The sequence below is a fragment of the Meles meles genome, chromosome 6 (assembly GCF_922984935.1).
Source record: "Meles meles chromosome 6, mMelMel3.1 paternal haplotype, whole genome shotgun sequence".
In the NCBI taxonomy this organism is placed as follows: Eukaryota; Metazoa; Chordata; class Mammalia; order Carnivora; family Mustelidae; genus Meles; species Meles meles.
In genome coordinates this window covers 24,458,226-24,484,178 of record NC_060071.1, presented here as the reverse complement: position 1 = coordinate 24,484,178, position 25,953 = coordinate 24,458,226, and the positions used below count along the sequence as shown (strand labels likewise).

General features: G+C 67.5%; 16 non-coding genes across 16 annotated transcripts; all 16 read right to left on the bottom strand.

Annotated features, from left to right (window-relative positions):
* Positions 1-463: 463 nt before the first annotated feature.
* LOC123945459 lies at positions 464-544 on the bottom strand. Its single transcript, XR_006819286.1, has one exon. It is a non-coding gene; the product is annotated as a small nucleolar RNA SNORD115 (small nucleolar RNA).
* Positions 545-2,128: 1,584 nt separating this feature from the next.
* LOC123945608 lies at positions 2,129-2,209 on the bottom strand. Its single transcript, XR_006819428.1, has one exon. It is a non-coding gene; the product is annotated as a small nucleolar RNA SNORD115 (small nucleolar RNA).
* Positions 2,210-3,809: 1,600 nt separating this feature from the next.
* Positions 3,810-3,890, bottom strand: LOC123945458. Its single transcript, XR_006819285.1, has one exon. It is a non-coding gene; the product is annotated as a small nucleolar RNA SNORD115 (small nucleolar RNA).
* Positions 3,891-5,474: 1,584 nt separating this feature from the next.
* Positions 5,475-5,555, bottom strand: LOC123945607. The gene has a single exon (XR_006819427.1). It is a non-coding gene; the product is annotated as a small nucleolar RNA SNORD115 (small nucleolar RNA).
* Positions 5,556-7,155: 1,600 nt separating this feature from the next.
* On the bottom strand, positions 7,156-7,236 carry LOC123945457. Its single transcript, XR_006819284.1, has one exon. It is a non-coding gene; the product is annotated as a small nucleolar RNA SNORD115 (small nucleolar RNA).
* A 1,584-nt stretch (positions 7,237-8,820) lies between these two features.
* Positions 8,821-8,901, bottom strand: LOC123945606. The gene has a single exon (XR_006819426.1). It is a non-coding gene; the product is annotated as a small nucleolar RNA SNORD115 (small nucleolar RNA).
* A 1,600-nt stretch (positions 8,902-10,501) lies between these two features.
* On the bottom strand, positions 10,502-10,582 carry LOC123945456. Its single transcript, XR_006819283.1, has one exon. It is a non-coding gene; the product is annotated as a small nucleolar RNA SNORD115 (small nucleolar RNA).
* Positions 10,583-12,166: 1,584 nt separating this feature from the next.
* LOC123945058 lies at positions 12,167-12,247 on the bottom strand. Its single transcript, XR_006818980.1, has one exon. It is a non-coding gene; the product is annotated as a small nucleolar RNA SNORD115 (small nucleolar RNA).
* A 1,600-nt stretch (positions 12,248-13,847) lies between these two features.
* Positions 13,848-13,928, bottom strand: LOC123945455. Its single transcript, XR_006819282.1, has one exon. It is a non-coding gene; the product is annotated as a small nucleolar RNA SNORD115 (small nucleolar RNA).
* A 1,583-nt stretch (positions 13,929-15,511) lies between these two features.
* On the bottom strand, positions 15,512-15,592 carry LOC123945605. Its single transcript, XR_006819425.1, has one exon. It is a non-coding gene; the product is annotated as a small nucleolar RNA SNORD115 (small nucleolar RNA).
* Positions 15,593-17,192: 1,600 nt separating this feature from the next.
* LOC123945454 lies at positions 17,193-17,273 on the bottom strand. The gene has a single exon (XR_006819281.1). It is a non-coding gene; the product is annotated as a small nucleolar RNA SNORD115 (small nucleolar RNA).
* A 1,584-nt stretch (positions 17,274-18,857) lies between these two features.
* Positions 18,858-18,938, bottom strand: LOC123945604. The gene has a single exon (XR_006819424.1). It is a non-coding gene; the product is annotated as a small nucleolar RNA SNORD115 (small nucleolar RNA).
* A 1,600-nt stretch (positions 18,939-20,538) lies between these two features.
* LOC123945042 lies at positions 20,539-20,619 on the bottom strand. The gene has a single exon (XR_006818964.1). It is a non-coding gene; the product is annotated as a small nucleolar RNA SNORD115 (small nucleolar RNA).
* Positions 20,620-22,202: 1,583 nt separating this feature from the next.
* LOC123945603 lies at positions 22,203-22,283 on the bottom strand. The gene has a single exon (XR_006819423.1). It is a non-coding gene; the product is annotated as a small nucleolar RNA SNORD115 (small nucleolar RNA).
* Positions 22,284-23,883: 1,600 nt separating this feature from the next.
* LOC123945041 lies at positions 23,884-23,964 on the bottom strand. Its single transcript, XR_006818963.1, has one exon. It is a non-coding gene; the product is annotated as a small nucleolar RNA SNORD115 (small nucleolar RNA).
* A 1,584-nt stretch (positions 23,965-25,548) lies between these two features.
* LOC123945602 lies at positions 25,549-25,629 on the bottom strand. Its single transcript, XR_006819422.1, has one exon. It is a non-coding gene; the product is annotated as a small nucleolar RNA SNORD115 (small nucleolar RNA).
* Between the last annotated feature and the right edge of the window lie 324 nt (positions 25,630-25,953).

The following is a 25,953-nucleotide window of genomic DNA, read 5'->3' as shown; positions in this document are numbered from 1 at the left end:
CCCCTGGGATGGCTCAGGGGCACACGCTCACGGGGACTTCGGTGCCGTCCGGACAATGAGGACCCGCATCCCCAGCCCAGGCCCAGCTGCGGAGTCCCTGCTGGGGTCCCCGCTTCCCGATGCCAGGCCAAGGGGTCTGGGGCCTCCCTCGGAGCCCAGAGGCTTCCGCTCACCTCTCCTGGTGGGAGACGCGCCAAGAACCTTGCCAGCCAGGCCCGCTGAAAGACACAAGGACACAAGGGTGGCTAAGCCCTGGCTCTCGGGCAGCTGTCCGGGGAAGAGGCCTGGGTCGGTAGACCAGCTGGAACGCCAGAACACCCCGTCGGCACCCGCAGGTGCACCGACGTCCGGGGGCCACAGCAGAGAGCCTCGAGAGGTGGTTCTCCTCCCGCGGCCACCTGCAGCGCACCCTCACTGCCCCGACGCTCTGGGGGAGGCTGACCCCGGCACGGTCCCCTGCCTTGGGCCTCAGCGTAATCCTATTGAGCGTGATTTTTAGGTCCTCATCGCTCTTCGAGACCATATGAGTTCTCATCATTGACCCAAGCACGCCCGAGGCGACGCGGGAGGTCCCCTACCACCCAGAAGCTGCTTACCGAGGCTGCTCTCAGGACGGCGCCATACCCCGGCTTCCTGAGGCATGGGACCTGGCGGCGGGGCTGGGCGATGCAAGACCTGGTGGTCAGGGCCAGATCCTCGCTTGGGGATGGGGGCCTAAGGAGGGAGGGGGAGGCCGGCCGTCGGAACGGCGTGCTCGCTGGCCCGTGCCATGCCGCCAAGAACTCTCCAGCCCGAAGCCCTGGCCGGTGCTGTCCAGGCGGGCGGCTGACCCACCCAGGGCTCGGGTCCGCGGGCAAGGGGCAGGACACAAGGGACCCGCTGCCCATCCCTGGCCTTCCCAAATCCACGGTGATCCGGGCCCCCGCGGGAGCCTCCCCTTGCTGAGAAAGGCCCCAGAGCCTGGCCTGGAGCACAGGGATTTCCAGTGCTCCCCCGATGTCTGCCGGGGCCCCAAGCAAAGCGTGGCGCACCCGGATGTGAGGGCCCGAAGGACGCCTTCCCACACATGGGGACCGCGGTGGTCTAGGGACCCGGGCCCTGGCACTCGCAGCCAGCGGTGGCCCCCAGGCCCTGATCGCCCAGGGCGAAAAAGGGAATCGCGTCTCACCGTCTCCCACCAAGCAGCGCAAGGCGGGAGACCGCGGCCCGCCCTGCAGGAGGGTCCTGACTCTCCCCTTGTGGCGGCGCTTCCTCTGGGGGCCTCAGAGGACCGGCTCAGCCCCATGGCCTGCTGTGGCCCGGGGCTCGCCACTCTTCCCCTGGGCCAGGGAAACCTTGCTGACTCGGGAAATCCGAGGAAACATTCGAGGGCTGTACTTCAGCAGCCTCCCGTGCCCTGCTTACACTTGGGCGTCTGCTGCATTCTTCATGAGCTCTGCCCTCTCCAGCCCTCTCCAGAACCATCGGCTGGGGTGACTCGAGCGACAACCACTCGCTGAAGGGGACAGAGGGCCCTGACACCAAGGGACTCACGTCCGCTCTCTTCTCGGGCGCACAGGACACAGCTGGACGTACAAGGAGACCTCAGGTCCATGTGGGACGACGGCGGCATGCCCCCAGCCCCCAGTCGTTGCCAGTGACCTGGCCCAACTTTCCCATTCCCTGCACGTGGGATTGCTGAAGGGCGGCTGTGCATGGGCAGGTCCACGCTGTGTGGGCCACCACAGCCCCCATCCCTAGCACAGTGCTGGAGCCGGGGCCCGTGCGGGGATCCGGGCTCCGCGGACAATGCCCATGGCGCCTGGCATCTCCCTGCAGGCCCAGAGTCTTCCACTCACCTCTCTTGGGTCACGCCGCACCAAGTTCCGGCCCCCGAGGCCCGCTGAAAGACACAAGGGGCAACGGTCTCCTAAGCAATGGCACCGAGGGAGCTGTCCTGCGAGGTGGATTGGGTCCGGAGGCCGGGCGGAACGCCTCACGACCTCGAGCGGACCCCTGACGGGCACAGACAGGCCAGGGCCAGCACGGGGAGCCCCGAGGGTACGATGGCCTCACGCCCACAACTGCGGCGCACCTCCAGGGTCCCCAGGGTCTGGGGGAGGCTGATCCCGGCACAGACGCCTGTCTTGGGCCTCAGCGTAATCCTATTGAGCATGATTTTTAGGTCATCATCGCTCTTCGAGACCACTTGAGTTCTCATCACTGACCCAAGCAAGCTGGTGGCGATGCGTGCGGCCTCGGGGCACCCCGAAGCTGCTTACCGGGGCTGCATTCCGCACCGCGTCCATGCCCCCGGGTCCTGAGACGTGAGACCTCTGGGCAGGGCGGGGCCAAGCAAGACGTGCTCATCTGGGCGAGCTTCTCGATTGTGGATGGGTTTCTAAGGAGAGACGGAGAGACCAGCTGTCCAAACGTCCTGGTCTGAAGCGCCTGCCGTGCGGCCCAGGGCCCCCTTTCCCGGAGTCCTGGCCACTGGGGGCCCGGCAGAGTTCGGAGCCAAGCATGGCAGGTGTCCGCCAGGAAGGAGCCGGGCCCAAGGGCCCGGCTGCCCTTTCCGGGGCATCCCAAAGCAATGGAGACCGTGGTCCCTGTGGGAGCCCAGCCTTCTGGAGAACGGCCCCTGACCATGGCATGGACCACAGGGCTTTGGCCGGGTCCCCGCTGTCTCCCGGAGTGGCGAGCCAAGAGCGGCGGCCCGGGAGGTTTGGCCAGGACGCCGCCCACCCTCTCCTGGAGCCACCTGGGAGCCAAGGACCTGAGCCCCTGCCCGGGAAGCCAAAGGTTGCCGGGGCCCAGGGCTCCCCCACGGCCGAGCGGGGAAAGCCAGGTCACTCTCCACCACGGCAGCAAGGCACACCGCCCGCTGGCCGCTCTGGACGAGGGACCTGACTCGGCCCGTGCAGTGCCGCTTCACCACGACCCTATCCCGGGTGCTTGAGAGTCTCAGGTGAGAGGCTGAGCCCCAACGGCTGCTGTGGCCTGGGACGTGCAGTTTCTGCCCCCCCGCCCCAGTGGAACCGTGCCGTCTGGCCAGCTCAACGAATCCTCGTGGGCTCTTCGGAAGTGGCCTCCCGGGGCCCCAAACGCCTTGGTCGTCTGCAGGACGGGACAGGAGCTCGGGCCAGTGCAGCCCGCAGAAACCTGCCATGGGCCGGGCCTTGAGCAACAAGGTGTTGCTGAAGGGCACAGTGGCCTCCGAGACCACGGGTCTCACGTCCACTCCCTTTCTGGGCCCCCCGGACACGCCGCAATTGATCAGGAGGCCTCGGGTGCACCTGGGCCTTGGGCGGCCAGCCCGCGCTTTCCAGGCCTTGTCAGCCCCCCGGCCCACGTTTCGCGATCCCTGCCCCTGGGATGGCTCAGGGGCACACGCTCACGGGGACTTCGGTGCCGTCCGGACAATGAGGACCCGCATCCCCAGCCCAGGCCCAGCTGCGGAGTCCCTGCTGGGGTCCCCGCTTCCCGATGCCAGGCCAAGGGGTCTGGGGCCTCCCTCGGAGCCCAGAGGCTTCCGCTCACCTCTCCTGGTGGGAGACGCGCCAAGAACCTTGCCAGCCAGGCCCGCTGAAAGACACAAGAACACAAGGGTGGCTAAGCCCTGGCTCTCGGGCAGCTGTCCGGGGAAGAGGCCTGGGTCGGTAGACCAGCTGGAACGCCAGAACACCCCGTCGGCACCCGCAGGTGCACCGACGTCCGGGGGCCACAGCAGAGAGCCTCGAGAGGTGGTTCTCCTCCCGCGGCCACCTGCAGCGCACCCTCACTGCCCCGACGCTCTGGGGGAGGCTGACCCCGGCACGGTCCCCTGCCTTGGGCCTCAGCGTAATCCTATTGAGCGTGATTTTTAGGTCCTCATCGCTCTTCGAGACCATATGAGTTCTCATCATTGACCCAAGCACGCCCGAGGCGACGCGGGAGGTCCCCTACCACCCAGAAGCTGCTTACCGAGGCTGCTCTCAGGACGGCGCCATACCCCGGCTTCCTGAGGCATGGGACCTGGCGGCGGGGCTGGGCGATGCAAGACTTGGTGGTCAGGGCCAGATCCTCGCTTGGGGATGGGGGCCTAAGGAGGGAGGGGGAGGCCGGCCGTCGGAACGGCGTGCTCGCTGGCCCGTGCCATGCCGCCAAGAACTCTCCAGCCCGAAGCCCTGGCCGGTGCTGTCCAGGCGGGCGGCTGACCCACCCAGGGCTCGGGTCCGCGGGCAAGGGGCAGGACACAAGGGACCCGCTGCCCATCCCTGGCCTTCCCAAATCCACGGAGATCCGGGCCCCCGTGGGAGCCTCCCCTTGCTAGGAAAGGCCCCAGAGCATGGCCTGGAGCACAGGGATTTCCAGTGCTCCCCCGATGTCTGCCGGGGCCCCAAGCAAAGCGTGGCGCACCCGGAAGTGAGGGCCCGAAGGACGCCTTCCCACACATGGGGACCGCGGTGGTCTAGGGACCCGGGCCCTGGCACTCGCAGCCAACGGTGGCCCCCAGGCCCTGATCGCCCAGGGCGAAAAAGGGAATCGCGTCTCACCGTCTCCCACCAAGCAGCGCAAGGCGGGAGACCGCGGCCCGCCCTGCAGGAGGGTCCTGACTCTCCCCTTGTGGCGGCGCTTCCTCTGGGGGCCTCAGAGGACCGGCTCAGCCCCATGGCCTGCTGTGGCCCGGGGCTCGCCACTCTTCCCCTGGGCCAGGGAAACCTTGCTGACTCGGGAAATCCGAGGAAACATTCGAGGGCTGTACTTCAGCAGCCTCCCGTGCCCTGCTTACACTTGGGCGTCTGCTGCATTCTTCATGAGCTCTGCCCTCTCCAGCCCTCTCCAGAACCATCGGCTGGGGTGACTCGAGCGACAACCACTCGCTGAAGGGGACAGAGGGCCCTGACACCAAGGGACTCACGTCCGCTCTCTTCTCGGGCGCACAGGACACAGCTGGACGTACAAGGAGGCCTCAGGTCCATGTGGGACGACGGCGGCATGCCCCCAGCCCCCAGTCGTTGCCAGTGACCTGGCCCAACTTTCCCATTCCCTGCACGTGGGATTGCTGAAGGGCGGCTGTGCATGGGCAGGTCCACGCTGTGTGGGCCACCACAGCCCCCATCCCTAGCACAGTGCTGGAGCCGGGGCCCGTGCGGGGATCCGGGCTCCGCGGACAATGCCCATGGCGCCTGGCATCTCCCTGCAGGCCCAGAGTCTTCCACTCACCTCTCTTGGGTCACGCCGCACCAAGTTCCGGCCCCCGAGGCCCGCTGAAAGACACAAGGGGCAACGGTCTCCTAAGCAATGGCACCGAGGGAGCTGTCCTGCGAGGTGGATTGGGTCCGGAGGCCGGGCGGAACGCCTCACGACCTCGAGCGGACCCCTGACGGGCACAGACAGGCCAGGGCCAGCACGGGGAGCCCCGAGGGTACGATGGCCTCACGCCCACAACTGCGGCGCACCTCCAGGGTCCCCAGGGTCTGGGGGAGGCTGATCCCGGCACAGACGCCTGTCTTGGGCCTCAGCGTAATCCTATTGAGCATGATTTTTAGGTCATCATCGCTCTTCGAGACCACTTGAGTTCTCATCACTGACCCAAGCAAGCTGGTGATGATGCGTGCGGCCTCGGGGCACCCCGAAGCTGCTTACCGGGGCTGCATTCCGCACCGCGTCCATGCCCCCGGGTCCTGAGACGTGAGACCTCTGGGCAGGGCGGGGCCAAGCAAGACGTGCTCATCTGGGCGAGCTTCTCGATTGTGGATGGGTTTCTAAGGAGAGACGGAGAGACCAGCTGTCCAAACGTCCTGGTCTGAAGCGCCTGCCGTGCGGCCCAGGGCCCCCTTTCCCGGAGTCCTGGCCACTGGGGGCCCGGCAGAGTTCGGAGCCAAGCATGGCAGGTGTCCGCCAGGAAGGAGCCGGGCCCAAGGGCCCGGCTGCCCTTTCCGGGGCATCCCAAAGCAATGGAGACCGTGGTCCCTGTGGGAGCCCAGCCTTCTGGAGAACGGCCCCTGACCATGGCATGGACCACAGGGCTTTGGCCGGGTCCCCGCTGTCTCCCGGAGTGGCGAGCCAAGAGCGGCGGCCCGGGAGGTTTGGCCAGGACGCCGCCCACCCTCTCCTGGAGCCACCTGGGAGCCAAGGACCTGAGCCCCTGCCCGGGAAGCCAAAGGTTGCCGGGGCCCAGGGCTCCCCCACGGCCGAGCGGGGAAAGCCAGGTCACTCTCCACCACGGCAGCAAGGCACACCGCCCGCTGGCCGCTCTGGACGAGGGACCTGACTCGGCCCGTGCAGTGCCGCTTCACCACGACCCTATCCCGGGTGCTTGAGAGTCTCAGGTGAGAGGCTGAGCCCCAACGGCTGCTGTGGCCTGGGACGTGCAGTTTCTGCCCCCCCGCCCCAGTGGAACCGTGCCGTCTGGCCAGCTCAACGAATCCTCGTGGGCTCTTCGGAAGTGGCCTCCCGGGGCCCCAAACGCCTTGGTCGTCTGCAGGACGGGACAGGAGCTCGGGCCAGTGCAGCCCGCAGAAACCTGCCATGGGCCGGGCCTTGAGCAACAAGGTGTTGCTCAAGGGCACAGTGGCCTCCGAGACCACGGGTCTCACGTCCACTCCCTTTCTGGGCCCCCCGGACACGCCGCAATTGATCAGGAGGCCTCGGGTGCACCTGGGCCTTGGGCGGCCAGCCCGCGCTTTCCAGGCCTTGTCAGCCCCCCGGCCCACGTTTCGCGATCCCTGCCCCTGGGATGGCTCAGGGGCACACGCTCACGGGGACTTCGGTGCCGTCCGGACAATGAGGACCCGCATCCCCAGCCCAGGCCCAGCTGCGGAGTCCCTGCTGGGGTCCCCGCTTCCCGATGCCAGGCCAAGGGGTCTGGGGCCTCCCTCGGAGCCCAGAGGCTTCCGCTCACCTCTCCTGGTGGGAGACGCGCCAAGAACCTTGCCAGCCAGGCCCGCTGAAAGACACAAGGACACAAGGGTGGCTAAGCCCTGGCTCTCGGGCAGCTGTCCGGGGAAGAGGCCTGGGTCGGTAGACCAGCTGGAACGCCAGAACACCCCGTCGGCACCCGCAGGTGCACCGACGTCCGGGGGCCACAGCAGAGAGCCTCGAGAGGTGGTTCTCCTCCCGCGGCCACCTGCAGCGCACCCTCACTGCCCCGACGCTCTGGGGGAGGCTGACCCCGGCACGGTCCCCTGCCTTGGGCCTCAGCGTAATCCTATTGAGCGTGATTTTTAGGTCCTCATCGCTCTTCGAGACCATATGAGTTCTCATCATTGACCCAAGCACGCCCGAGGCGACGCGGGAGGTCCCCTACCACCCAGAAGCTGCTTACCGAGGCTGCTCTCAGGACGGCGCCATACCCCGGCTTCCTGAGGCATGGGACCTGGCGGCGGGGCTGGGCGATGCAAGACTTGGTGGTCAGGGCCAGATCCTCGCTTGGGGATGGGGGCCTAAGGAGGGAGGGGGAGGCCGGCCGTCGGAACGGCGTGCTCGCTGGCCCGTGCCATGCCGCCAAGAACTCTCCAGCCCGAAGCCCTGGCCGGTGCTGTCCAGGCGGGCGGCTGACCCACCCAGGGCTCGGGTCCGCGGGCAAGGGGCAGGACACAAGGGACCCGCTGCCCATCCCTGGCCTTCCCAAATCCACGGAGATCCGGGCCCCCGTGGGAGCCTCCCCTTGCTAGGAAAGGCCCCAGAGCATGGCCTGGAGCACAGGGATTTCCAGTGCTCCCCCGATGTCTGCCGGGGCCCCAAGCAAAGCGTGGCGCCCCCGGATGTGAGGGCCCGAAGGACGCCTTCCCACACATGGGGACCGCGGTGGTCTAGGGACCCGGGCCCTGGCACTCGCAGCCAACGGTGGCCCCCAGGCCCTGATCGCCCAGGGCGAAAAAGGGAATCGCGTCTCACCGTCTCCCTCCAAGCAGCGCAAGGCGGGAGACCGCGGCCCGCCCTGCAGGAGGGTCCTGACTCTCCCCTTGTGGCGGCGCTTCCTCTGGGGGCCTCAGAGGACCGGCTCAGCCCCATGGCCTGCTGTGGCCCGGGGCTCGCCACTCTTCCCCTGGGCCAGGGAAACCTTGCTGACTCGGGAAATCCGAGGAAACATTCGAGGGCTGTACTTCAGCAGCCTCCCGTGCCCTGCTTACACTTGGGCGTCTGCTGCATTCTTCATGAGCTCTGCCCTCTCCAGCCCTCTCCAGAACCATCGGCTGGGGTGACTCGAGCGACAACCACTCGCTGAAGGGGACAGAGGGCCCTGACACCAAGGGACTCACGTCCGCTCTCTTCTCGGGCGCACAGGACACAGCTGGACGTACAAGGAGACCTCAGGTCCATGTGGGACGACGGCGGCATGCCCCCAGCCCCCAGTCGTTGCCAGTGACCTGGCCCAACTTTCCCATTCCCTGCACGTGGGATTGCTGAAGGGCGGCTGTGCATGGGCAGGTCCACGCTGTGTGGGCCACCACAGCCCCCATCCCTAGCACAGTGCTGGAGCCGGGGCCCGTGCGGGGATCCGGGCTCCGCGGACAATGCCCATGGCGCCTGGCATCTCCCTGCAGGCCCAGAGTCTTCCACTCACCTCTCTTGGGTCACGCCGCACCAAGTTCCGGCCCCCGAGGCCCGCTGAAAGACACAAGGGGCAACGGTCTCCTAAGCAATGGCACCGAGGGAGCTGTCCTGCGAGGTGGATTGGGTCCGGAGGCCGGGCGGAACGCCTCACGACCTCGAGCGGACCCCTGACGGGCACAGACAGGCCAGGGCCAGCACGGGGAGCCCCGAGGGTACGATGGCCTCACGCCCACAACTGCGGCGCACCTCCAGGGTCCCCAGGGTCTGGGGGAGGCTGATCCCGGCACAGACGCCTGTCTTGGGCCTCAGCGTAATCCTATTGAGCATGATTTTTAGGTCATCATCGCTCTTCGAGACCACTTGAGTTCTCATCACTGACCCAAGCAAGCTGGTGGCGATGCGTGCGGCCTCGGGGCACCCCGAAGCTGCTTACCGGGGCTGCATTCCGCACCACGTCCATGCCCCCGGGTCCTGAGACGTGAGACCTCTGGGCAGGGCGGGGCCAAGCAAGACGTGCTCATCTGGGCGAGCTTCTCGATTGTGGATGGGTTTCTAAGGAGAGACGGAGAGACCAGCTGTCCAAACGTCCTGGTCTGAAGCGCCTGCCGTGCGGCCCAGGGCCCCCTTTCCCGGAGTCCTGGCCACTGGGGGCCCGGCAGAGTTCGGAGCCAAGCATGGCAGGTGTCCGCCAGGAAGGAGCCGGGCCCAAGGGCCCGGCTGCCCTTTCCGGGGCATCCCAAAGCAATGGAGACCGTGGTCCCTGTGGGAGCCCAGCCTTCTGGAGAACGGCCCCTGACCATGGCATGGACCACAGGGCTTTGGCCGGGTCCCCGCTGTCTCCCGGAGTGGCGAGCCAAGAGCGGCGGCCCGGGAGGTTTGGCCAGGACGCCGCCCACCCTCTCCTGGAGCCACCTGGGTGCCAAGGACCTGAGCCCCTGCCCGGGAAGCCAAAGGTTGCCGGGGCCCAGGGCTCCCCCACGGCCGAGCGGGGAAAGCCAGGTCACTCTCCACCACGGCAGCAAGGCACACCGCCCGCTGGCCGCTCTGGACGAGGGACCTGACTCGGCCCGTGCAGTGCCGCTTCACCACGACCCTATCCCGGGTGCTTGAGAGTCTCAGGTGAGAGGCTGAGCCCCAACGGCTGCTGTGGCCTGGGACGTGCAGTTTCTGCCCCCCCGCCCCAGTGGAACCGTGCCGTCTGGCCAGCTCAACGAATCCTCGTGGGCTCTTCGGAAGTGGCCTCCCGGGGCCCCAAACGCCTTGGTCGTCTGCAGGACGGGACAGGAGCTCGGGCCAGTGCAGCCCGCAGAAACCTGCCATGGGCCGGGCCTTGAGCAACAAGGTGTTGCTGAAGGGCACAGTGGCCTCCGAGACCACGGGTCTCACGTCCACTCCCTTTCTGGGCCCCCCGGACACGCCGCAATTGATCAGGAGGCCTCGGGTGCACCTGGGCCTTGGGCGGCCAGCCCGCGCTTTCCAGGCCTTGTCAGCCCCCCGGCCCACGTTTCGCGATCCCTGCCCCTGGGATGGCTCAGGGGCACACGCTCACGGGGACTTCGGTGCCGTCCGGACAATGAGGACCCGCATCCCCAGCCCAGGCCCAGCTGCGGAGTCCCTGCTGGGGTCCCCGCTTCCCGATGCCAGGCCAAGGGGTCTGGGGCCTCCCTCGGAGCCCAGAGGCTTCCGCTCACCTCTCCTGGTGGGAGACGCGCCAAGAACCTTGCCAGCCAGGCCCGCTGAAAGACACAAGGACACAAGGGTGGCTAAGCCCTGGCTCTCGGGCAGCTGTCCGGGGAAGAGGCCTGGGTCGGTAGACCAGCTGGAACGCCAGAACACCCCGTCGGCACCCGCAGGTGCACCGACGTCCGGGGGCCACAGCAGAGAGCCTCGAGAGGTGGTTCTCCTCCCGCGGCCACCTGCAGCGCACCCTCACTGCCCCGACGCTCTGGGGGAGGCTGACCCCGGCACGGTCCCCTGCCTTGGGCCTCAGCGTAATCCTATTGAGCGTGATTTTTAGGTCCTCATCGCTCTTCGAGACCATATGAGTTCTCATCATTGACCCAAGCACGCCCGAGGCGACGCGGGAGGTCCCCTACCACCCAGAAGCTGCTTACCGAGGCTGCTCTCAGGACAGCGCCATACCCCGGCTTCCTGAGGCATGGGACCTGGCGGCGGGGCTGGGCGATGCAAGACTTGGTGGTCAGGGCCAGATCCTCGCTTGGGGATGGGGGCCTAAGGAGGGAGGGGGAGGCCGGCCGTCGGAACGGCGTGCTCGCTGGCCCGTGCCATGCCGCCAAGAACTCTCCAGCCCGAAGCCCTGGCCGGTGCTGTCCAGGCGGGCGGCTGACCCACCCAGGGCTCGGGTCCGCGGGCAAGGGGCAGGACACAAGGGACCCGCTGCCCATCCCTGGCCTTCCCAAATCCACGGAGATCCGGGCCCCCGTGGGAGCCTCCCCTTGCTAGGAAAGGCCCCAGAGCATGGCCTGGAGCACAGGGATTTCCAGTGCTCCCCCGATGTCTGCCGGGGCCCCAAGCAAAGCGTGGCGCACCCGGAAGTGAGGGCCCGAAGGACGCCTTCCCACACATGGGGACCGCGGTGGTCTAGGGACCCGGGCCCTGGCACTCGCAGCCAACGGTGGCCCCCAGGCCCTGATCGCCCAGGGCGAAAAAGGGAATCGCGTCTCACCGTCTCCCACCAAGCAGCGCAAGGCGGGAGACCGCGGCCCGCCCTGCAGGAGGGTCCTGACTCTCCCCTTGTGGCGGCGCTTCCTCTGGGGGCCTCAGAGGACCGGCTCAGCCCCATGGCCTGCTGTGGCCCGGGGCTCGCCACTCTTCCCCTGGGCCAGGGAAACCTTGCTGACTCGGGAAATCCGAGGAAACATTCGAGGGCTGTACTTCAGCAGCCTCCCGTGCCCTGCTTACACTTGGGCGTCTGCTGCATTCTTCATGAGCTCTGCCCTCTCCAGCCCTCTCCAGAACCATCGGCTGGGGTGACTCGAGCGACAACCACTCGCTGAAGGGGACAGAGGGCCCTGACACCAAGGGACTCACGTCCGCTCTCTTCTCGGGCGCACAGGACACAGCTGGACGTACAAGGAGGCCTCAGGTCCATGTGGGACGACGGCGGCATGCCCCCAGCCCCCAGTCGTTGCCAGTGACCTGGCCCAACTTTCCCATTCCCTGCACGTGGGATTGCTGAAGGGCGGCTGTGCATGGGCAGGTCCACGCTGTGTGGGCCACCACAGCCCCCATCCCTAGCACAGTGCTGGAGCCGGGGCCCGTGCGGGGATCCGGGCTCCGCGGACAATGCCCATGGCGCCTGGCATCTCCCTGCAGGCCCAGAGTCTTCCACTCACCTCTCTTGGGTCACGCCGCACCAAGTTCCGGCCCCCGAGGCCCGCTGAAAGACACAAGGGGCAACGGTCTCCTAAGCAATGGCACCGAGGGAGCTGTCCTGCGAGGTGGATTGGGTCCGGAGGCCGGGCGGAACGCCTCACGACCTCGAGCGGACCCCTGACGGGCACAGACAGGCCAGGGCCAGCACGGGGAGCCCCGAGGGTACGATGGCCTCACGCCCACAACTGCGGCGCACCTCCAGGGTCCCCAGGGTCTGGGGGAGGCTGATCCCGGCACAGACGCCTGTCTTGGGCCTCAGCGTAATCCTATTGAGCATGACTTTTAGGTCATCATCGCTCTTCGAGACCACTTGAGTTCTCATCACTGACCCAAGCAAGCTGGTGGCGATGCGTGCGGCCTCGGGGCACCCCGAAGCTGCTTACCGGGGCTGCATTCCGCACCGCGTCCATGCCCCCGGGTCCTGAGACGTGAGACCTCTGGGCAGGGCGGGGCCAAGCAAGACGTGCTCATCTGGGCGAGCTTCTCGATTGTGGATGGGTTTCTAAGGAGAGACGGAGAGACCAGCTGTCCAAACGTCCTGGTCTGAAGCGCCTGCCGTGCGGCCCAGGGCCCCCTTTCCCGGAGTCCTGGCCACTGGGGGCCCGGCAGAGTTCGGAGCCAAGCATGGCAGGTGTCCGCCAGGAAGGAGCCGGGCCCAAGGGCCCGGCTGCCCTTTCCGGGGCATCCCAAAGCAATGGAGACCGTGGTCCCTGTGGGAGCCCAGCCTTCTGGAGAACGGCCCCTGACCATGGCATGGACCACAGGGCTTTGGCCGGGTCCCCGCTGTCTCCCGGAGTGGCGAGCCAAGAGCGGCGGCCCGGGAGGTTTGGCCAGGACGCCGCCCACCCTCTCCTGGAGCCACCTGGGAGCCAAGGACCTGAGCCCCTGCCCGGGAAGCCAAAGGTTGCCGGGGCCCAGGGCTCCCCCACGGCCGAGCGGGGAAAGCCAGGTCACTCTCCACCACGGCAGCAAGGCACACCGCCCGCTGGCCGCTCTGGACGAGGGACCTGACTCGGCCCGTGCAGTGCCGCTTCACCACGACCCTATCCCGGGTGCTTGAGAGTCTCAGGTGAGAGGCTGAGCCCCAACGGCTGCTGTGGCCTGGGACGTGCAGTTTCTGCCCCCCCGCCCCAGTGGAACCGTGCCGTCTGGCCAGCTCAACGAATCCTCGTGGGCTCTTCGGAAGTGGCCTCCCGGGGCCCCAAACGCCTTGGTCGTCTGCAGGACGGGACAGGAGCTCGGGCCAGTGCAGCCCGCAGAAACCTGCCATGGGCCGGGCCTTGAGCAACAAGGTGTTGCTCAAGGGCACAGTGGCCTCCGAGACCACGGGTCTCACGTCCACTCCCTTTCTGGGCCCCCCGGACACGCCGCAATTGATCAGGAGGCCTCGGGTGCACCTGGGCCTTGGGCGGCCAGCCCGCGCTTTCCAGGCCTTGTCAGCCCCCCGGCCCACGTTTCGCGATCCCTGCCCCTGGGATGGCTCAGGGGCACACGCTCACGGGGACTTCGGTGCCGTCCGGACAATGAGGACCCGCATCCCCAGCCCAGGCCCAGCTGCGGAGTCCCTGCTGGGGTCCCCGCTTCCCGATGCCAGGCCAAGGGGTCTGGGGCCTCCCTCGGAGCCCAGAGGCTTCCGCTCACCTCTCCTGGTGGGAGACGCGCCAAGAACCTTGCCAGCCAGGCCCGCTGAAAGACACAAGGACACAAGGGTGGCTAAGCCCTGGCTCTCGGGCAGCTGTCCGGGGAAGAGGCCTGGGTCGGTAGACCAGCTGGAACGCCAGAACACCCCGTCGGCACCCGCAGGTGCACCGACGTCCGGGGGCCACAGCAGAGAGCCTCGAGAGGTGGTTCTCCTCCCGCGGCCACCTGCAGCGCACCCTCACTGCCCCGACGCTCTGGGGGAGGCTGACCCCGGCACGGTCCCCTGCCTTGGGCCTCAGCGTAATCCTATTGAGCGTGATTTTTAGGTCCTCATCGCTCTTCGAGACCATATGAGTTCTCATCATTGACCCAAGCACGCCCGAGGCGACGCGGGAGGTCCCCTACCACCCAGAAGCTGCTTACCGAGGCTGCTCTCAGGACGGCGCCATACCCCGGCTTCCTGAGGCATGGGACCTGGCGGCGGGGCTGGGCGATGCAAGACTTGGTGGTCAGGGCCAGATCCTCGCTTGGGGATGGGGGCCTAAGGAGGGAGGGGGAGGCCGGCCGTCGGAACGGCGTGCTCGCTGGCCCGTGCCATGCCGCCAAGAACTCTCCAGCCCGAAGCCCTGGCCGGTGCTGTCCAGGCGGGCGGCTGACCCACCCAGGGCTCGGGTCCGCGGGCAAGGGGCAGGACACAAGGGACCCGCTGCCCATCCCTGGCCTTCCCAAATCCACGGAGATCCGGGCCCCCGTGGGAGCCTCCCCTTGCTAGGAAAGGCCCCAGAGCATGGCCTGGAGCACAGGGATTTCCAGTGCTCCCCCGATGTCTGCCGGGGCCCCAAGCAAAGCGTGGCGCACCCGGAAGTGAGGGCCCGAAGGACGCCTTCCCACACATGGGGACCGCGGTGGTCTAGGGACCCGGGCCCTGGCACTCGCAGCCAACGGTGGCCCCCAGGCCCTGATCGCCCAGGGCGAAAAAGGGAATCGCGTCTCACCGTCTCCCACCAAGCAGCGCAAGGCGGGAGACCGCGGCCCGCCCTGCAGGAGGGTCCTGACTCTCCCCTTGTGGCGGCGCTTCCTCTGGGGGCCTCAGAGGACCGGCTCAGCCCCATGGCCTGCTGTGGCCCGGGGCTCGCCACTCTTCCCCTGGGCCAGGGAAACCTTGCTGACTCGGGAAATCCGAGGAAACATTCGAGGGCTGTACTTCAGCAGCCTCCCGTGCCCTGCTTACACTTGGGCGTCTGCTGCATTCTTCATGAGCTCTGCCCTCTCCAGCCCTCTCCAGAACCATCGGCTGGGGTGACTCGAGCGACAACCACTCGCTGAAGGGGACAGAGGGCCCTGACACCAAGGGACTCACGTCCGCTCTCTTCTCGGGCGCACAGGACACAGCTGGACGTACAAGGAGGCCTCAGGTCCATGTGGGACGACGGCGGCATGCCCCCAGCCCCCAGTCGTTGCCAGTGACCTGGCCCAACTTTCCCATTCCCTGCACGTGGGATTGCTGAAGGGCGGCTGTGCATGGGCAGGTCCACGCTGTGTGGGCCACCACAGCCCCCATCCCTAGCACAGTGCTGGAGCCGGGGCCCGTGCGGGGATCCGGGCTCCGCGGACAATGCCCATGGCGCCTGGCATCTCCCTGCAGGCCCAGAGTCTTCCACTCACCTCTCTTGGGTCACGCCGCACCAAGTTCCGGCCCCCAGGCCCGCTGAAAGACACAAGGGGCAACGGTCTCCTAAGCAATGGCACCGAGGGAGCTGTCCTGCGAGGTGGATTGGGTCCGGAGGCCGGGCGGAACGCCTCACGACCTCGAGCGGACCCCTGACGGGCACAGACAGGCCAGGGCCAGCACGGGGAGCCCCGAGGGTACGATGGCCTCACGCCCACAACTGCGGCGCACCTCCAGGGTCCCCAGGGTCTGGGGGAGGCTGATCCCGGCACAGACGCCTGTCTTGGGCCTCAGCGTAATCCTATTGAGCATGATTTTTAGGTCATCATCGCTCTTCGAGACCACTTGAGTTCTCATCACTGACCCAAGCAAGCTGGTGGCGATGCGTGCGGCCTCGGGGCACCCCGAAGCTGCTTACCGGGGCTGCATTCCGCACCGCGTCCATGCCCCCGGGTCCTGAGACGTGAGACCTCTGGGCAGGGCGGGGCCAAGCAAGACGTGCTCATCTGGGCGAGCTTCTCGATTGTGGATGGGTTTCTAAGGAGAGACGGAGAGACCAGCTGTCCAAACGTCCTGGTCTGAAGCGCCTGCCGTGCGGCCCAGGGCCCCCTTTCCCGGAGTCCTGGCCACTGGGGGCCCGGCAGAGTTCGGAGCCAAGCATGGCAGGTGTCCGCCAGGAAGGAGCCGGGCCCAAGGGCCCGGCTGCCCTTTCCGGGGCATCCCAAAGCAATGGAGACCGTGGTCCCTGTGGGAGCCCAGCCTTCTGGAGAACGGCCCCTGACCATGGCATGGACCACAGGGCTTTGGCCGGGTCCCCGCTGTCTCCCGGAGTGGCGAGCCAAGAGCGGCGGCCCGGGAGGTTTGGCCAGGACGCCGCCCACCCTCTCCTGGAGCCACCTGGGAGCCAAGGACCTGAGCCCCTGCCCGGGAAGCCAAAGGTTGCCGGGGCCCAGGGCTCCCCCACGGCCGAGCGGGGAAAGCCAGGTCACTCTCCACCACGGCAGCAAGGCACACCGCCCGCTGGCCGCTCTGGACGAGGGACCTGACTCGGCCCGTGCAGTGCCGCTTCACCACGACCCTATCCCGGGTGCTTGAGAGTCTCAGGTGAGAGGCTGAGCCCCAACGGCTGCTGTGGCCTGGGACGTGCAGTTTCTGCCCCCCCGCCCCAGTGGAACCGTGCCGTCTGGCCAGCTCAACGAATCCTCGTGGGCTCTTCGGAAGTGGCCTCCCGGGGCCCCAAACGCCTTGGTCGTCTGCAGGACGGGACAGGAGCTCGGGCCAGTGCAGCCCGCAGAAACCTGCCATGGGCCGGGCCTTGAGCAACAAGGTGTTGCTCAAGGGCACAGTGGCCTCCGAGACCACGGGTCTCACGTCCACTCCCTTTCTGGGCCCCCCGGACACGCCGCAATTGATCAGGAGGCCTCGGGTGCACCTGGGCCTTGGGCGGCCAGCCCGCGCTTTCCAGGCCTTGTCAGCCCCCCGGCCCACGTTTCGCGATCCCTGCCCCTGGGATGGCTCAGGGGCACACGCTCACGGGGACTTCGGTGCCGTCCGGACAATGAGGACCCGCATCCCCAGCCCAGGCCCAGCTGCGGAGTCCCTGCTGGGGTCCCCGCTTCCCGATGCCAGGCCAAGGGGTCTGGGGCCTCCCTCGGAGCCCAGAGGCTTCCGCTCACCTCTCCTGGTGGGAGACGCGCCAAGAACCTTGCCAGCCAGGCCCGCTGAAAGACACAAGGACACAAGGGTGGCTAAGCCCTGGCTCTCGGGCAGCTGTCCGGGGAAGAGGCCTGGGTCGGTAGACCAGCTGGAACGCCAGAACACCCCGTCGGCACCCGCAGGTGCACCGACGTCCGGGGGCCACAGCAGAGAGCCTCGAGAGGTGGTTCTCCTCCCGCGGCCACCTGCAGCGCACCCTCACTGCCCCGACGCTCTGGGGGAGGCTGACCCCGGCACGGTCCCCTGCCTTGGGCCTCAGCGTAATCCTATTGAGCGTGATTTTTAGGTCCTCATCGCTCTTCGAGACCATATGAGTTCTCATCATTGACCCAAGCACGCCCGAGGCGACGCGGGAGGTCCCCTACCACCCAGAAGCTGCTTACCGAGGCTGCTCTCAGGACAGCGCCATACCCCGGCTTCCTGAGGCATGGGACCTGGCGGCGGGGCTGGGCGATGCAAGACTTGGTGGTCAGGGCCAGATCCTCGCTTGGGGATGGGGGCCTAAGGAGGGAGGGGGAGGCCGGCCGTCGGAACGGCGTGCTCGCTGGCCCGTGCCATGCCGCCAAGAACTCTCCAGCCCGAAGCCCTGGCCGGTGCTGTCCAGGCGGGCGGCTGACCCACCCAGGGCTCGGGTCCGCGGGCAAGGGGCAGGACACAAGGGACCCGCTGCCCATCCCTGGCCTTCCCAAATCCACGGAGATCCGGGCCCCCGTGGGAGCCTCCCCTTGCTAGGAAAGGCCCCAGAGCATGGCCTGGAGCACAGGGATTTCCAGTGCTCCCCCGATGTCTGCCGGGGCCCCAAGCAAAGCGTGGCGCACCCGGAAGTGAGGGCCCGAAGGACGCCTTCCCACACATGGGGACCGCGGTGGTCTAGGGACCCGGGCCCTGGCACTCGCAGCCAACGGTGGCCCCCAGGCCCTGATCGCCCAGGGCGAAAAAGGGAATCGCGTCTCACCGTCTCCCACCAAGCAGCGCAAGGCGGGAGACCGCGGCCCGCCCTGCAGGAGGGTCCTGACTCTCCCCTTGTGGCGGCGCTTCCTCTGGGGGCCTCAGAGGACCGGCTCAGCCCCATGGCCTGCTGTGGCCCGGGGCTCGCCACTCTTCCCCTGGGCCAGGGAAACCTTGCTGACTCGGGAAATCCGAGGAAACATTCGAGGGCTGTACTTCAGCAGCCTCCCGTGCCCTGCTTACACTTGGGCGTCTGCTGCATTCTTCATGAGCTCTGCCCTCTCCAGCCCTCTCCAGAACCATCGGCTGGGGTGACTCGAGCGACAACCACTCGCTGAAGGGGACAGAGGGCCCTGACACCAAGGGACTCACGTCCGCTCTCTTCTCGGGCGCACAGGACACAGCTGGACGTACAAGGAGGCCTCAGGTCCATGTGGGACGACGGCGGCATGCCCCCAGCCCCCAGTCGTTGCCAGTGACCTGGCCCAACTTTCCCATTCCCTGCACGTGGGATTGCTGAAGGGCGGCTGTGCATGGGCAGGTCCACGCTGTGTGGGCCACCACAGCCCCCATCCCTAGCACAGTGCTGGAGCCGGGGCCCGTGCGGGGATCCGGGCTCCGCGGACAATGCCCATGGCGCCTGGCATCTCCCTGCAGGCCCAGAGTCTTCCACTCACCTCTCTTGGGTCACGCCGCACCAAGTTCCGGCCCCCGAGGCCCGCTGAAAGACACAAGGGGCAACGGTCTCCTAAGCAATGGCACCGAGGGAGCTGTCCTGCGAGGTGGATTGGGTCCGGAGGCCGGGCGGAACGCCTCACGACCTCGAGCGGACCCCTGACGGGCACAGACAGGCCAGGGCCAGCACGGGGAGCCCCGAGGGTACGATGGCCTCACGCCCACAACTGCGGCGCACCTCCAGGGTCCCCAGGGTCTGGGGGAGGCTGATCCCGGCACAGACGCCTGTCTTGGGCCTCAGCGTAATCCTATTGAGCATGATTTTTAGGTCATCATCGCTCTTCGAGACCACTTGAGTTCTCATCACTGACCCAAGCAAGCTGGTGGCGATGCGTGCGGCCTCGGGGCACCCCGAAGCTGCTTACCGGGGCTGCATTCCGCACCGCGTCCATGCCCCCGGGTCCTGAGACGTGAGACCTCTGGGCAGGGCGGGGCCAAGCAAGACGTGCTCATCTGGGCGAGCTTCTCGATTGTGGATGGGTTTCTAAGGAGAGACGGAGAGACCAGCTGTCCAAACGTCCTGGTCTGAAGCGCCTGCCGTGCGGCCCAGGGCCCCCTTTCCCGGAGTCCTGGCCACTGGGGGCCCGGCAGAGTTCGGAGCCAAGCATGGCAGGTGTCCGCCAGGAAGGAGCCGGGCCCAAGGGCCCGGCTGCCCTTTCCGGGGCATCCCAAAGCAATGGAGACCGTGGTCCCTGTGGGAGCCCAGCCTTCTGGAGAACGGCCCCTGACCATGGCATGGACCACAGGGCTTTGGCCGGGTCCCCGCTGTCTCCCGGAGTGGCGAGCCAAGAGCGGCGGCCCGGGAGGTTTGGCCAGGACGCCGCCCACCCTCTCCTGGAGCCACCTGGGAGCCAAGGACCTGAGCCCCTGCCCGGGAAGCCAAAGGTTGCCGGGGCCCAGGGCTCCCCCACGGCCGAGCGGGGAAAGCCAGGTCACTCTCCACCACGGCAGCAAGGCACACCGCCCGCTGGCCGCTCTGGACGAGGGACCTGACTCGGCCCGTGCAGTGCCGCTTCACCACGACCCTATCCCGGGTGCTTGAGAGTCTCAGGTGAGAGGCTGAGCCCCAACGGCTGCTGTGGCCTGGGACGTGCAGTTTCTGCCCCCCCGCCCCAGTGGAACCGTGCCGTCTGGCCAGCTCAACGAATCCTCGTGGGCTCTTCGGAAGTGGCCTCCCGGGGCCCCAAACGCCTTGGTCGTCTGCAGGACGGGACAGGAGCTCGGGCCAGTGCAGCCCGCAGAAACCTGCCATGGGCCGGGCCTTGAGCAACAAGGTGTTGCTCAAGGGCACAGTGGCCTCCGAGACCACGGGTCTCACGTCCACTCCCTTTCTGGGCCCCCCGGACACGCCGCAATTGATCAGGAGGCCTCGGGTGCACCTGGGCCTTGGGCGGCCAGCCCGCGCTTTCCAGGCCTTGTCAGCCCCCCGGCCCACGTTTCGCGATCCCTGCCCCTGGGATGGCTCAGGGGCACACGCTCACGGGGACTTCGGTGCCGTCCGGACAATGAGGACCCGCATCCCCAGCCCAGGCCCAGCTGCGGAGTCCCTGCTGGGGTCCCCGCTTCCCGATGCCAGGCCAAGGGGTCTGGGGCCTCCCTCGGAGCCCAGAGGCTTCCGCTCACCTCTCCTGGTGGGAGACGCGCCAAGAACCTTGCCAGCCAGGCCCGCTGAAAGACACAAGGACACAAGGGTGGCTAAGCCCTGGCTCTCGGGCAGCTGTCCGGGGAAGAGGCCTGGGTCGGTAGACCAGCTGGAACGCCAGAACACCCCGTCGGCACCCGCAGGTGCACCGACGTCCGGGGGCCACAGCAGAGAGCCTCGAGAGGTGGTTCTCCTCCCGCGGCCACCTGCAGCGCACCCTCACTGCCCCGACGCTCTGGGGGAGGCTGACCCCGGCACGGTCCCCTGCCTTGGGCCTCAGCGTAATCCTATTGAGCGTGATTTTTAGGTCCTCATCGCTCTTCGAGACCATATGAGTTCTCATCAATGACCCAAGCACGCCCGAGGCGACGCGGGAGGTCCCCTACCACCCAGAAGCTGCTTACCGAGGCTGCTCTCAGGACAGCGCCATACCCCGGCTTCCTGAGGCATGGGACCTGGCGGCGGGGCTGGGCGATGCAAGACTTGGTGGTCAGGGCCAGATCCTCGCTTGGGGATGGGGGCCTAAGGAGGGAGGGGGAGGCCGGCCGTCGGAACGGCGTGCTCGCTGGCCCGTGCCATGCCGCCAAGAACTCTCCAGCCCGAAGCCCTGGCCGGTGCTGTCCAGGCGGGCGGCTGACCCACCCAGGGCTCGGGTCCGCGGGCAAGGGGCAGGACACAAGGGACCCGCTGCCCATCCCTGGCCTTCCCAAATCCACGGAGATCCGGGCCCCCGTGGGAGCCTCCCCTTGCTAGGAAAGGCCCCAGAGCATGGCCTGGAGCACAGGGATTTCCAGTGCTCCCCCGATGTCTGCCGGGGCCCCAAGCAAAGCGTGGCGCACCCGGAAGTGAGGGCCCGAAGGACGCCTTCCCACACATGGGGACCGCGGTGGTCTAGGGACCCGGGCCCTGGCACTCGCAGCCAACGGTGGCCCCCAGGCCCTGATCGCCCAGGGCGAAAAAGGGAATCGCGTCTCACCGTCTCCCACCAAGCAGCGCAAGGCGGGAGACCGCGGCCCGCCCTGCAGGAGGGTCCTGACTCTCCCCTTGTGGCGGCGCTTCCTCTGGGGGCCTCAGAGGACCGGCTCAGCCCCATGGCCTGCTGTGGCCCGGGGCTCGCCACTCTTCCCCTGGGCCAGGGAAACCTTGCTGACTCGGGAAATCCGAGGAAACATTCGAGGGCTGTACTTCAGCAGCCTCCCGTGCCCTGCTTACACTTGGGCGTCTGCTGCATTCTTCATGAGCTCTGCCCTCTCCAGCCCTCTCCAGAACCATCGGCTGGGGTGACTCGAGCGACAACCACTCGCTGAAGGGGACAGAGGGCCCTGACACCAAGGGACTCACGTCCGCTCTCTTCTCGGGCGCACAGGACACAGCTGGACGTACAAGGAGGCCTCAGGTCCATGTGGGACGACGGCGGCATGCCCCCAGCCCCCAGTCGTTGCCAGTGACCTGGCCCAACTTTCCCATTCCCTGCACGTGGGATTGCTGAAGGGCGGCTGTGCATGGGCAGGTCCACGCTGTGTGGGCCACCACAGCCCCCATCCCTAGCACAGTGCTGGAGCCGGGGCCCGTGCGGGGATCCGGGCTCCGCGGACAATGCCCATGGCGCCTGGCATCTCCCTGCAGGCCCAGAGTCTTCCACTCACCTCTCTTGGGTCACGCCGCACCAAGTTCCGGCCCCCAGGCCCGCTGAAAGACACAAGGGGCAACGGTCTCCTAAGCAATGGCACCGAGGGAGCTGTCCTGCGAGGTGGATTGGGTCCGGAGGCCGGGCGGAACGCCTCACGACCTCGAGCGGACCCCTGACGGGCACAGACAGGCCAGGGCCAGCACGGGGAGCCCCGAGGGTACGATGGCCTCACGCCCACAACTGCGGCGCACCTCCAGGGTCCCCAGGGTCTGGGGGAGGCTGATCCCGGCACAGACGCCTGTCTTGGGCCTCAGCGTAATCCTATTGAGCATGATTTTTAGGTCATCATCGCTCTTCGAGACCACTTGAGTTCTCATCACTGACCCAAGCAAGCTGGTGGCGATGCGTGCGGCCTCGGGGCACCCCGAAGCTGCTTACCGGGGCTGCATTCCGCACCGCGTCCATGCCCCCGGGTCCTGAGACGTGAGACCTCTGGGCAGGGCGGGGCCAAGCAAGACGTGCTCATCTGGGCGAGCTTCTCGATTGTGGATGGGTTTCTAAGGAGAGACGGAGAGACCAGCTGTCCAAACGTCCTGGTCTGAAGCGCCTGCCGTGCGGCCCAGGGCCCCCTTTCCCGGAGTCCTGGCCACTGGGGGCCCGGCAGAGTTCGGAGCCAAGCATGGCAGGTGTCCGCCAGGAAGGAGCCGGGCCCAAGGGCCCGGCTGCCCTTTCCGGGGCATCCCAAAGCAATGGAGACCGTGGTCCCTGTGGGAGCCCAGCCTTCTGGAGAACGGCCCCTGACCATGGCATGGACCACAGGGCTTTGGCCGGGTCCCCGCTGTCTCCCGGAGTGGCGAGCCAAGAGCGGCGGCCCGGGAGGTTTGGCCAGGACGCCGCCCACCCTCTCCTGGAGCCACCTGGGAGCCAAGGACCTGAGCCCCTGCCCGGGAAGCCAAAGGTTGCCGGGGCCCAGGGCTCCCCCACGGCCGAGCGGGGAAAGCCAGGTCACTCTCCACCACGGCAGCAAGGCACACCGCCCGCTGGCCGCTCTGGACGAGGGACCTGACTCGGCCCGTGCAGTGCCGCTTCACCACGACCCTATCCCGGGTGCTTGAGAGTCTCAGGTGAGAGGCTGAGCCCCAACGGCTGCTGTGGCCTGGGACGTGCAGTTTCTGCCCCCCCGCCCCAGTGGAACCGTGCCGTCTGGCCAGCTCAACGAATCCTCGTGGGCTCTTCGGAAGTGGCCTCCCGGGGCCCCAAACGCCTTGGTCGTCTGCAGGACGGGACAGGAGCTCGGGCCAGTGCAGCCCGCAGAAACCTGCCATGGGCCGGGCCTTGAGCAACAAGGTGTTGCTCAAGGGCACAGTGGCCTCCGAGACCACGGGTCTCACGTCCACTCCCTTTCTGGGCCCCCCGGACACGCCGCAATTGATCAGGAGGCCTCGGGTGCACCTGGGCCTTGGGCGGCCAGCCCGCGCTTTCCAGGCCTTGTCAGCCCCCCGGCCCACGTTTCGCGATCCCTGCCCCTGGGATGGCTCAGGGGCACACGCTCACGGGGACTTCGGTGCCGTCCGGACAATGAGGACCCGCATCCCCAGCCCAGGCCCAGCTGCGGAGTCCCTGCTGGGGTCCCCGCTTCCCGATGCCAGGCCAAGGGGTCTGGGGCCTCCCTCGGAGCCCAGAGGCTTCCGCTCACCTCTCCTGGTGGGAGACGCGCCAAGAACCTTGCCAGCCAGGCCCGCTGAAAGACACAAGGACACAAGGGTGGCTAAGCCCTGGCTCTCGGGCAGCTGTCCGGGGAAGAGGCCTGGGTCGGTAGACCAGCTGGAACGCCAGAACACCCCGTCGGCACCCGCAGGTGCACCGACGTCCGGGGGCCACAGCAGAGAGCCTCGAGAGGTGGTTCTCCTCCCGCGGCCACCTGCAGCGCACCCTCACTGCCCCGACGCTCTGGGGGAGGCTGACCCCGGCACGGTCCCCTGCCTTGGGCCTCAGCGTAATCCTATTGAGCGTGATTTTTAGGTCCTCATCGCTCTTCGAGACCATATGAGTTCTCATCAATGACCCAAGCACGCCCGAGGCGACGCGGGAGGTCCCCTACCACCCAGAAGCTGCTTACCGAGGCTGCTCTCAGGACAGCGCCATACCCCGGCTTCCTGAGGCATGGGACCTGGCGGCGGGGCTGGGCGATGCAAGACTTGGTGGTCAGGGCCAGATCCTCGCTTGGGGATGGGGGCCTAAGGAGGGAGGGGGAGGCCGGCCGTCGGAACGGCGTGCTCGCTGGCCCGTGCCATGCCGCCAAGAACTCTCCAGCCCGAAGCCCTGGCCGGTGCTGTCCAGGCGGGCGGCTGACCCACCCAGGGCTCGGGTCCGCGGGCAAGGGGCAGGACACAAGGGACCCGCTGCCCATCCCTGGCCTTCCCAAATCCACGGAGATCCGGGCCCCCGTGGGAGCCTCCCCTTGCTAGGAAAGGCCCCAGAGCATGGCCTGGAGCACAGGGATTTCCAGTGCTCCCCCGATGTCTGCCGGGGCCCCAAGCAAAGCGTGGCGCACCCGGAAGTGAGGGCCCGAAGGACGCCTTCCCACACATGGGGACCGCGGTGGTCTAGGGACCCGGGCCCTGGCACTCGCAGCCAACGGTGGCCCCCAGGCCCTGATCGCCCAGGGCGAAAAAGGGAATCGCGTCTCACCGTCTCCCACCAAGCAGCGCAAGGCGGGAGACCGCGGCCCGCCCTGCAGGAGGGTCCTGACTCTCCCCTTGTGGCGGCGCTTCCTCTGGGGGCCTCAGAGGACCGGCTCAGCCCCATGGCCTGCTGTGGCCCGGGGCTCGCCACTCTTCCCCTGGGCCAGGGAAACCTTGCTGACTCGGGAAATCCGAGGAAACATTCGAGGGCTGTACTTCAGCAGCCTCCCGTGCCCTGCTTACACTTGGGCGTCTGCTGCATTCTTCATGAGCTCTGCCCTCTCCAGCCCTCTCCAGAACCATCGGCTGGGGTGACTCGAGCGACAACCACTCGCTGAAGGGGACAGAGGGCCCTGACACCAAGGGACTCACGTCCGCTCTCTTCTCGGGCGCACAGGACACAGCTGGACGTACAAGGAGGCCTCAGGTCCATGTGGGACGACGGCGGCATGCCCCCAGCCCCCAGTCGTTGCCAGTGACCTGGCCCAACTTTCCCATTCCCTGCACGTGGGATTGCTGAAGGGCGGCTGTGCATGGGCAGGTCCACGCTGTGTGGGCCACCACAGCCCCCATCCCTAGCACAGTGCTGGAGCCGGGGCCCGTGCGGGGATCCGGGCTCCGCGGACAATGCCCATGGCGCCTGGCATCTCCCTGCAGGCCCAGAGTCTTCCACTCACCTCTCTTGGGTCACGCCGCACCAAGTTCCGGCCCCCGAGGCCCGCTGAAAGACACAAGGGGCAACGGTCTCCTAAGCAATGGCACCGAGGGAGCTGTCCTGCGAGGTGGATTGGGTCCGGAGGCCGGGCGGAACGCCTCACGACCTCGAGCGGACCCCTGACGGGCACAGACAGGCCAGGGCCAGCACGGGGAGCCCCGAGGGTACGATGGCCTCACGCCCACAACTGCGGCGCACCTCCAGGGTCCCCAGGGTCTGGGGGAGGCTGATCCCGGCACAGACGCCTGTCTTGGGCCTCAGCGTAATCCTATTGAGCATGATTTTTAGGTCATCATCGCTCTTCGAGACCACTTGAGTTCTCATCACTGACCCAAGCAAGCTGGTGGCGATGCGTGCGGCCTCGGGGCACCCCGAAGCTGCTTACCGGGGCTGCATTCCGCACCGCGTCCATGCCCCCGGGTCCTGAGACGTGAGACCTCTGGGCAGGGCGGGGCCAAGCAAGACGTGCTCATCTGGGCGAGCTTCTCGATTGTGGATGGGTTTCTAAGGAGAGACGGAGAGACCAGCTGTCCAAACGTCCTGGTCTGAAGCGCCTGCCGTGCGGCCCAGGGCCCCCTTTCCCGGAGTCCTGGCCACTGGGGGCCCGGCAGAGTTCGGAGCCAAGCATGGCAGGTGTCCGCCAGGAAGGAGCCGGGC